Raw genomic sequence first — 11,325 nt, forward strand, 5'->3', positions numbered from 1 at the left:
TTACAAGCGTGGCCACTTTTCTAAAATCCCTAAAAATAACAACCTGCTCAAGAGTTAGAGGACCTGCACAGATGGTGGTATACTATGCAAGCCACACGGGACAATTAGTACATGAATTGATGATGATGCGGGCTCAGCACTAATTGGAGTCTGGTAAGTGAATGTGATTTCCCCCTCTGTCTCAGTGGGCACCAACATCAGGTAGCACTGTTATAAGTCTATTTTCATAACCAGCCCTGGCAGCAAGTAATGGGTTGATCATATGCGATGTGCAGCCAGTCTGCACCTCGGCCACCAGCGCTAATCACGCACACAGATTGCATTAACGTTGGCTTATGATCTTGTTTTGAAATAATTGAAGTGCATCGGTATCTCAATTTGCTGGCTGTGAAACTCAGGATTCACGGTTTGGAGCAAGGAAAAAAAAATGGAAAAAAAAGCCCCATGTTCTGAGATGACACTTCACTGGGGTTGTGGGCTCGATAAAATCCTCCGCTCCGCGTTTTAAGTGTTTGAATAAACACTTGTTCACAGTGTAGATAAAAAAGGTTACCAGGTTGAGACGGCCTGAAAGGAGGCGGTCATTTAAATTTCACGCCCGATGTGCTGCGTATCCTTGGCCTCGTGCTTTTTAATTAGTATACCAGCCACTAGATCTTTTATGTGGAGCGTTCTGTTGTTGAAGTGCATGGATGAAAAACATTTGCATGTGTTTATGTTTATCTCCCGTTTTTGAAATGTCAAGTTAAAAGCAATGAATCAGGAGCTCCCACACAGTTATGCTCCTGCAGAGCAGCCTGGCTGCAGCTGAAATTGTCATTTCAGTGTGATCTTTATCATCTGATTCGTGCCAGGATGTTGGTGAGATCTGGTCTGGATGTATTTACTTCCACTCTTACTTGGATTGCTTTTGGATTTACGAATCGAGACAATGTCGGTGTCAGATTAGATAGAAGCCCTACAGTCTAAATGACAGTGGCTCAGTTGTTACTACTATCATCACACGGCAAAATGGCTCTGGCTGGAGTAGGGCCTGAAGAGGGCATGCTTCGTTTTCCTTTTCCTCCCTGATACATGTGTGTCAGAAATACGCTCGTAGCTGGAGCTCGGCGACAGAACTGAGACTAATAAAGAATGATTGAATTACCAGTTTACATTGTCATAGTTGTTGAATAGCTATTTTGTTATTATTTCCTAAATACTGAAGGAGCATTTTTGCACCAAAAAAAAAAAAAAAATCATCTTTTAATATTAATATATAATGTGAAACAGCTATAGATGCAAACAACACACACATGTACTATGTTAACTGGCCTTTTCATGTGATGACATATGTTCAACTTGTGTATCAGCTGATCATTTATTCAACCCCTGACGGTGCCAAATGCTGGCAGTTGAGCCTCGCGGGCGGTCTGGCCTGAGGAACCTTTCTTTTGATGGAGCATGCAGGCAGTTTTTTTTTTTTTTTTTTTTTTTTAGAGCTCTCAGTCCCCTCCAGGAAACCAGCAGCAAGGAGCAGTAAATCAATAGCTACGCAGTGTGGGCAAATGACAACCCGTTTAGTTTGGCGGCCTACTTCGTTTCACAACATGCGGCCTGGCCTTCTAAACCGAAGGCAGGGTCTCGGGGAGAAAATATTTCCCTGCACTAAATCAGATTTGGCAGCAGGTGGTCCGAGGAGTTGTGAGTGAGCTGCCTCTACACCTGCCAAGGACCGCGGAGCAAGAAGAAAACACTCTATTTTTCTCCACCCAGGTGACTCTCCTGCACCTCCCACTGCTTCAATATATCAGTGGTATCTGGCTGGTTGTGATGTGTCATCCATCAGCATCACAGCATCTTCAAAATAATCATTTGTTATAAGGAGCTAAAGAAAGCAAAGGGCGAACCTGAAATATGATCCTGCAACTGTATGTCGAATTAACCGGATTGAAATGGCACACATAAATGAGTTCAGTTTGCTATTTTACAAGTAAAGGTTATGTCTTAGCGCTTATGACCCTGATCCTTTTGATGAATAATCCATTTCGCCATGTGACGCATTGATGCAATCTGAAATCAAAGGGAATGATGGTGCACAGAAATGCAACTTTCTTGCTTTCATGAGGCTGCTGTAATATTCCTCTGGGCTAAAACCTGTAGCAGGGTTGACAGAAGGAAAATTAATTCTCATCATGTTCTTAAATCCACAACAATTTGTCCTAAGCAGCAAAGTCACTCTGTGAAAGGAAAAGAAAAAGCGGCATAAAGCTAAATGTGAGATGAATTATGCATGTGAGGGGGCAAAACTCGATTATACCGTTATTTATCTGATTGACTGGTGCTATGGCAGTGAGGTTCAATTTCCGCTCCTTCGCTCACACTTCATAGCCTCTTACTCTCTCCTGATCTCTAATCTTTACATTTCAGAAAACGGTACAGTGTCTGTTTTCTCTCTCTTCTTACTCTTCCGTCCTCTGGGCAGACAGGTTGTACACCTCAGTGGGCTCCAAGACGATATTTCTGAAACCGACGATCCTCTCTTACCCTCCTTTGACACTTATTTTTCTTGCATAAAGCCAAACGTCCCTGAACGGCTCATGCTAGACATGCGGTTTTGGCTTGTGGATCATAATTTGATGGATTCATTTTGAGTTTTCAAAGAAACTGTTTCAAAGAGCATTCACAAGCATGTTTTATGTAACGGGAAAGAGCACACACACAACTGTAACTTACAATGACACAACACATGCCGTTTTAGCTATGTTTACCAAAAACTCCCGTGACCAGTTACTTAGTCCTTAAGCTTTATGTGTGTGTGTGTGTGTGTGTGTGTGTGTGTGTGTGTGTGTGTGTGTATATATATATATATATATAACCTCATAACATTGATGTTTTCAGTAGGAACAAATTAGATTGCTGCTGAAAGCCAAACTCAGGCGCAAAAGCAAGGAAGTACACTTAAATGGATTTATTTACATTGGTTCTTGTCCTTCAGTTGAGTTTGTTGACAGTAAGAAAAACATTGGCTACTTTTACGCAAGCAGTATTTTCCCAACCCAGACGAAAACGCTCCAGTTAGAGATTCTAACGTAGCAGTGTACGATATATATATGCGTTCACCTAAAAACACAAATTGGACTTATTTTGACATTCACAAAATTTGTGCTGGAGTCTCAAATCTGCTGTAAATGTAACAAAAGAGGAAGAATTCAATTAACTGGAAGAAATTGACAATGGTGGGTTGTAGATTTCATATTTATTTTATCCATTTGCTGCTGCTGTTCTTCTGGAGACTTTCATAGTAATAATTTCATCGTATGGTCTAAACTGCTGTACTTGCTGTAACAATAAACATCTTGCCCCCATGAACATGTGCAAAAAGAGTGAATTGATTCCAATCAATATTTCACATATTTTTCCTGAATCCAACAGAAAATCCTATCCGGACCAGTCTGTTTGGATGGAGGTTGTTACGATTTATTTATTTTTTCAGATTTAGTGTTTATTGCCGTTATTAGTGGAATTCTTGTGATGAACACTTCAACATAGTTATCAACCCAAGAGAAGACAGTACATCAAATTCACATCACACCAAAAACTAGCACTCAACACAAATTATCAAGCACGGATATCTCTGACACAACCATCCACCAGATTACCATGTCCGACCATGCGCCCAGTTTTATAATACACAGAAATGAAAATCAACTCAAGACTACATACAACGACTACACAGTTCCTGTGCAACAAACCCCACAGAACAAACGTAGGTGTCAAACTCCAACTCAACAGTATTTTAGATAAAGGGACACAATTCATGTTACAAAGATTAAGATATAACCATTCTGAACACAATGACAAATTCGGCAAATGCATCACATTAACTGTCTCATGAACATAGCACTCATTTCACTATTACTCAAAATTAACCCAGTTCACTGCTAAAGTTCTAGGCCCATTTCTTCAATAAACACAGATGTGAAAATAATCAGCGAAGCACTTGCAATCTGGATTGAATCAGTAATCTCATCACTTTTCCACCCAGACCAAACAGGATTCATTAAAGACAGACACTGGTCAAATAACACACAGCCTCCCTGTACTTTTATTCATACAGACCCAAACAAATCTATCAAAGAACTTATCACAACCATCAACACATACTCTAATATCTCTGACTACACAATAAACTGGAATAAATTCACCGTCCTTACATGTAACGAAAGCATCTCTCATGCAGCATCACTTAAAACCCCCTTCATTACATATTAAGGCATCCGATTCTTTATCAGAGTTTTGCCATCTGCATTTCACTCCACACCTTAAAACAATACAAGATGACTTAAACCGATGGATGACATTACCACCTTCAATTATAGGCCGCATAGCCACAATAAAAGTCAATTACCTATTCACAATGATCCCACCCCAACCTGGAAATTGGCTTAACAAACTGGACACATTAATAGCATGGGGGAAAAAAAACATTACTACTCTTCAGCAAATCATGGATCGACACAGACTGAGTGTCAAGAAATAGCCATTACCGATCTACACATCTTTAGCAACACAATCAAACACCACAACTGCTTCAAAAACATTGTAATAACCACAACTCTGACAGCATGGTGGAAAGTCAATAAAATAAAACGCAGCACAATCTCACCTACCATTTGAACCCCCGTACGGAACAACCCAGACTTCATAGCAAATAAATCAGCCCTGATGGGCACTGCATGGAAAGGAAAAAGGAATCACACACCTGCAGCACATTTTTGATTGTAACACCCTGCTATCATTTCAACAAATAAAATCAGGACAAAAATACATATTAAATATCCATCTACAACAACCACCACATAAATAAAATCGCAATATCAAACAGACAACTCTCAAAACTGTATAAACTTATATGTTCCACTGACAAAACACACCATATTCAATAATAAATGTGATAAAAGACCTAATGATGATAACCAATTTTTTCATTGTTCTCGTTTCTGTTTTGTTCATTCAAACTTGCATATTTGTTTTTGGGTCAGTGCCCTGTTTACTTGCTCTTATTGTTTTTAGTTTTATGTATTATTATTCATAGTAGTAGTGTCCTTTTTTGTCTTTATATGTATAGGATAAATAAATAAAAAATAAATAGTGAAATCCTTATGTCCATGTAAGCGGAGCCAGTGCCAGTTTTATTAAATATTTGATTAATTTTTCAGTTCCAGAGTGATAAGAATTCTTTTTTTTTTTTTTTCCCAGCCAGTTCATGGGACAAATAATTACCTGTGAAAGTTTTGTAAATGTTAACAGCTGATTGAAATAATTGTGTGCTATATTGTTTCATAGCAATCACCAAGCTGCCGTAGTCAGAAATGAGAGTGTGCTTTGCACTCACAGGATTAATTTATTTAGATTTTCAGCATCCGCCGCTAACACTTCACATAGCTTGCAGGTTAGAGGTGGTTCACTTCTCATGACTTTGACTTTGACATTACGTTGCACACAACTGCCTGCACAGCTCCTGGTTGTTTTATATTCTTGTAAGTGAGGATGTCAAGTTGGAGCCTCTTATTTGGGCTTCCTCCACTGACAGGGGCCTTGCCACACTTATTAGAGTGTGGCGCCATTGTCAAATTGCCTTTAAGAGCCTATGGATGCCTGAACTATTGCTCCTCAACCTTCCCCAGATTATTCAATCTCACAGCCCTATTGCAGGCTCAAGATAAGATGGAGAATCCATGCAGTGGAGGCTTATCTGAACTTAGCACACACTCTTGGGAGTATGGGATTTCACTACAAATTCCTTCCCCGCACTTCAGGTATGACCCAATTAATGTGAAAATTTGCTGCCTTTCCCGTTCACCCCTGCCACATCAATAAATGATAAGGACTTAAATAAATACAGTGCAGGGGCTTCACACAAATATCAATATGGCAGTTTTTTTATGAGAAAAATAAGACAGAATATTTTAGTTGGAATGTATTCTTTTCTGTGTTTAATTTTTAAAAACATACTTATATAATCTAAGGAATGTGAATAGGTTTTCTGCTCTATAATTGTTTATTGTCCTCTAGAAGCAGTTCTTCAATAAGCAAATTTAAGCTGTCCTTACCAAAGATTTTTTTGTTTGTGTTTAAACTGAAATTAAATTGAACTAACCTTTAGATGTTTATCCAAGCACACTTTTTGTTTTTTTCGTGTTACAGAGAACTGTGTGCACATAGCATATTTTAAAGGGTGTATTTTAACATAACCTAACACTTGGTGTTTTGGATGTTTGAACTAAACCAAGAAGTGACTGAATGCAGCAAAAAAGAGCAACACAAAACATTATGGAGAAAACAAGGATCCGTCACAGGCATCGAACCCCAGTCTCCTGATTGGAGATCAATGTGGACTTCTCTCTGTCTTTATCCCTGCTGGCGCTGCAGGTCAATACAGGTCGGGGGCAGCATAATTAAAGAAAGGGGAAATGTGTTTCCAATCTGTAGGGTTTTCCTATAAATTAAGGTATATTAAATGACTATTTACTGTGAGGCCCAATGAAATGTTGCAATATTTCTTATTTATTTGCATTGTGTACGTGAATAAAGTGCATGTCTGGGGCAACCTTTCTGGCAAAAATACTGCATTAGCACTGCTTATGTAATCGCTATAAATGGATATCTTCATGTGAATGCTAAAATGAGCCTCACTTCTTCATTAAAATGACTGTATTTTATTTCACCCAGAGTTCTGGGCATTTACTGCTACCACCATTACCTACAGGTGTCAACAAATCAATCTCTACCAAAGTCTTTGAGATTGCTGCCTGGCTTAATTTTGTTTGATAATTTCACAGTGTCATAATGGTGTATGGTACAGCAGCAGCCCTTTACAACATACATAACAATCATCCCTGGCTAAGTTTAGCTAGGATTTGATACTCAATACCATTGCACACAGTGTAATTCATTAATAGCTGCACCTGCAAATCAAAACAGGCTGGTAACACACACCTGCCTGTTGGTTATTTTCCCCACAGGAGTGTGCATCATTCGTAGCAGTGACGGCCATGTGAAACATTGTGTTTCCAGAAAACGTTGCTTTACATCTTGGATAAAATGTAATGGCTTAGAAGATCCAAGTCAATTGTTCTTTCCAATTATAGATTTTCTCCATCCTCAGAGACATGTTAAACAAAGTGGTACTAAAGACTTGGCTGGACCATCTTGGATGTTTTTTCCTGCACAGTGTGATCATTATTGACATTAGTGCTAATCTGGGGGCAAATGCCAGAGCAGCTGCCTGGAAAAAAGAGAAAAGATTTCCTGGCACTAAAAGAGTCCCAGAGGTCAGACTAAAATGCCATGACTGATGGTCAGAGCCTGAACCAGACCCAACAATTGTTAATTATCTAAAATATGTGGGTCTTTGGGTCCAACAGCGACGGAAATTGTATCCTAACCCCACCATGGACTAAAAAGGCAGAAATTACCATACTGCAGTCTCTCCTCACACCAATTAAGTTGTTAACAGGATAGCGACTCTTCACTTTCATCCACTGATGTATTTTTGATCTGAATGATTGTTTACACTGAGAGTCATAAGGTGTGGACCCAATCCACCATGTATGCACTAGAGGTTGCACAACTTCAGATGAACTTCAGACACCTGATGTGGTGAAATTCAAGGCAACACTGTCGCTGATGACGTCGCTCATAAAAACACAGTAGCAAGTAATGCTTGGAAACAGTGAAATCTATATTGTTTAGCTGAATACATACACTGAGAACAGACAGTTTATGTGCTACATACATAGATATGTATAGCCCATATAAAGAAAGGCAGCAACTTCAATAGCATTTAATAGTGCTCCGTACCATGTTGTGAGATGGGATAGTGTTTCTCTGCAGCTAGAGGTCTGATAACTTGACGTTTATATTCACAAGCAAATTATTGATTTGCAGCCTCGTCCCTCTGATGCCGCAAGGTGTTTGGTGAGGTTGTTAATTGACTTGCTGTCGACAGGATTTGGACCGCTCCTCTGCTAGTGTTGGAGGATGCCTTTTCAGGTGAGTGCATTGCAGTAATACTTTTGTGACTTGAATATTTTGATGAGGCGCTGCTGGTTTGCTGCAGTGACTCACTGGGCTCTTCACCTGTCTTCTCTGAGGAGTCCACGTAATCAGGGTAATCAGTGTTATGGCAGCAGTGAAGTCGACAAACTGACCAGTCAAGTGGTCTGTACGAACCCTATTGTGCTGTGGAAATAAGCAAGCAAAACACAGCACTATATCCTTTAAATTTTTTTTTTTAATTGTTTTTTTTAGAAAACAGCTAGACTTGTCGTGTTCCAACAATCAAACTTTGACACGGCTTTACTCTCTGTGTTTGTATGTGTTTGCATCACTGGGTGGAAGTTAGTCTAGACTGCACCTAGTAAGTTGAACCAATGCCAAGCGTAGGAGAAGTGCACAAAAGAATTAGACGGCCAACGGAAATGAACCAAATTCAATTTCTGCCCGGGCTGCTCAATCTGTCTGCCACATAAAGCCAAGACTTATTATGAGATGGCCACCAATATCATTATTATTCAGGCCTGATGAGGCGCCCTCTGTTTAATGGAACCTTTCAATTTAGTTCACCTAACCACAATCCCTGCATTATGAAGCTGGTTTGCTTCAGTGTTTTGAAACGAGGGCGGCTGCAGAAATGGAGAATTCAGCGATCTTGCGGGGCATACGCAGATGATGGCTATTCATTTATTTAGATAAGAAATATTGCTTATTTCAAAGGCCCCTATGTGTTACTTGTATGCTAAGGAGTCTGAATAAGTAAAGTGATGAGTCACTTGGCTGCCACAGATTCAGGAAATTGGTTTGTCGTAGTGTAACAAAAGCCTTGTCTGTGTCACATAATTGCTTTAGACCTGCAACTTTCACACCACACTCAACCACACACTCGCACACAATACAAAGCTACACGTAAGAAGTGTGCGTCTGAGGCTCTAGGCCTACACAAGCATGTTTGATGACTTGAAAGGTGGTGTACTTCAGAGCTTTTCTGATAAAGTGATGAGAGGGTGGGAGGGTTGTTTTGATAGCCCAAGAATCTTTTTGCAGTAGCGCGATAACATTTCAAATGCCTCACCAACAAAGCCTCCAATGAATACCCTCCATCAAAAACCCAGTGATTTTAATCAGGTAGCATCCAATTAGGAAGTTCCACTGACTCAACATCTGGGGAAGTGTGTGTGTTTGAGAGAGGGGGTGTCAGGTTGGATAATTTAGATTGCGTCTTATTTTTGCTCTAGGTACTGTATATGCTGACACAAAGGAAACTGCTCAGGGCTAATCAGCTTGCAGATGAAGGCCTATATCCCCTGTTGTGCAGTCAGTGAAATCATTCCCTGGACATAAAATATCTGACGAGGCTTTATCAAGTCCTTAGGAAGGTGAAGAGCTTAGCATGTCCTTAACACAGATTTGACACTTGCTTTTGTTCTTACTCTGTGGCAATAGACTAAATTTGGATGCATCTTGCTTTCTTTCTGTTCTGCTCAACACCATCTCGAAGTCTCAGAAGGAAGCCTACTCCCAGCTCTTTCCTTCTCCAGGTTAAGGCTTGCTCTTATAATGGACGAAGCAAAGTTGAAAGGCAAATCGTGCTTTTGTGCTTTGAGTTCTTACAGTAAATTGAAGTCTAATGTAAGTGCAAGGCCATTTCAAAATGGCACCTTGACACAGTTATAGACTGTATTAAGCCTTTGTTTGGGTAACACAACCTTGTGCCCTGTTGCATTTACATATTACCAATCCATGACAGAAACATTGAGGAAGAAATAATATGAATGGCATTTAAATTACTTTAACGGAAGGAGCTGTGTATAATGCACCCTTGGAAGCACCTGATCACATTGTTAATCATGGGGTCACTATATCATATCACTGATGGTATATTAAGGTGTGTCTAAATTTTTTTTTTTATTCTTCTTAGAATGCACTTCCCAAGTGAACAGCTTTCATATTAATCATATATGAAAAATGTGTTTATCTACATAATTTAGATTTGTCCTCCCTATAGTAGTCCCTCCTAGAATGCAAATGTTCTTAAAGGAGTGAATAAAAAGGTTAATTTGTTAAATGACTCAAGGTGTCTCACACTAGTCCTAGGTTTTATGCGCCCACCATCTACCCTTTAACCCCTTTCTTTCTGTACTTATAGTAAAAACCTACATAATCAAAGTCCAAGCACCAATTTTGTTTCCTTCTAAATGGGGGGGGGGGGGGGGGGGGGGGGTTTAGTATGTGACATAAGACAGATGAGTTGATTTGCCAAAGGCAGTAATGACGGTATGACAATACTGCAAATGGGTTCACTAAATATTTTATTTGTTTTGTCAGCGGCTGTAGTCACACAGATAACGAATCGAGGACGTTAGAGGACCACTTCTGGCCAAGCCTGTGTGTTCAATGGACTCTGTAATCCTTTACATTAATGAGTAGTGAAGAGAACTGTGAGGTCTTAATTAAGTGTCCGAGCCTTTGGCTGTTCAGGGGTTGAGTGTCAAACCCCTTTATGCACTTAATGCGCGGTGGATCCCTGATGCACTACGTCATGCCAAGAACCCCCGAAAATAAACCATGCCAGCCGAGGTTCCTCGGAGGGACAAGACACTTTAGCTGGGCTCTGTGTCTGTCTGCAGACCAGTCATGACAAAGCCTGTCCCCTCAGTGCTGCAACAATGAGACGAGTAAATTGGAAGTCACAGTACCAAGTTCAACATTTGACAGGCACAAGAGGTCAGGGCTCGGCTCCAGGCACTTGTTTACACTAAGAGTGGATACCAATTTATGGTGTGCTATGCTCTGGCCTTACTGCTGAATATCCTCAAGTTGTGCTTTTAGTTGCCCTTTCTTTAACTTAAGTAAATTAATTGAAGATTTACTTGTGGAGAAAATGATCTCGGTTTTTGGCCTTTCTACAAATGAATTGCTCCACACGATATTACATCATTAATAATAACTTGCCTCCAGTTCCAGTTGGTTGTTTGGAGGTGTAAAGGCATCATAATGCCACCTTTAGTTTGCCACTTTTATTACTCTCTGTGATGCAGTTAGTTATATTGGATGTATTCGCAGCACGTCCTTTGCTTAAAGCTACTAGTAATTTACTGAAAAAAAAAAAAATAGAAACAAACAGCAAAACAATCTTCAGTGCATGAAGTTGGATTTACACGGTTATTTTTATCAACTGTGTTTACCTCTACTACATTGCATGGCAGAAAGTTGCAGTAATTGCCTATTTTGCTCCTTAATTTTTACTTGGTAATACAAAAATATTTTTCTTCATTAGTTATT

This window comes from Mugil cephalus, chromosome 11 (genome assembly GCF_022458985.1).
Source record: "Mugil cephalus isolate CIBA_MC_2020 chromosome 11, CIBA_Mcephalus_1.1, whole genome shotgun sequence".
Lineage (NCBI taxonomy): Eukaryota > Metazoa > Chordata > Actinopteri > Mugiliformes > Mugilidae > Mugil > Mugil cephalus.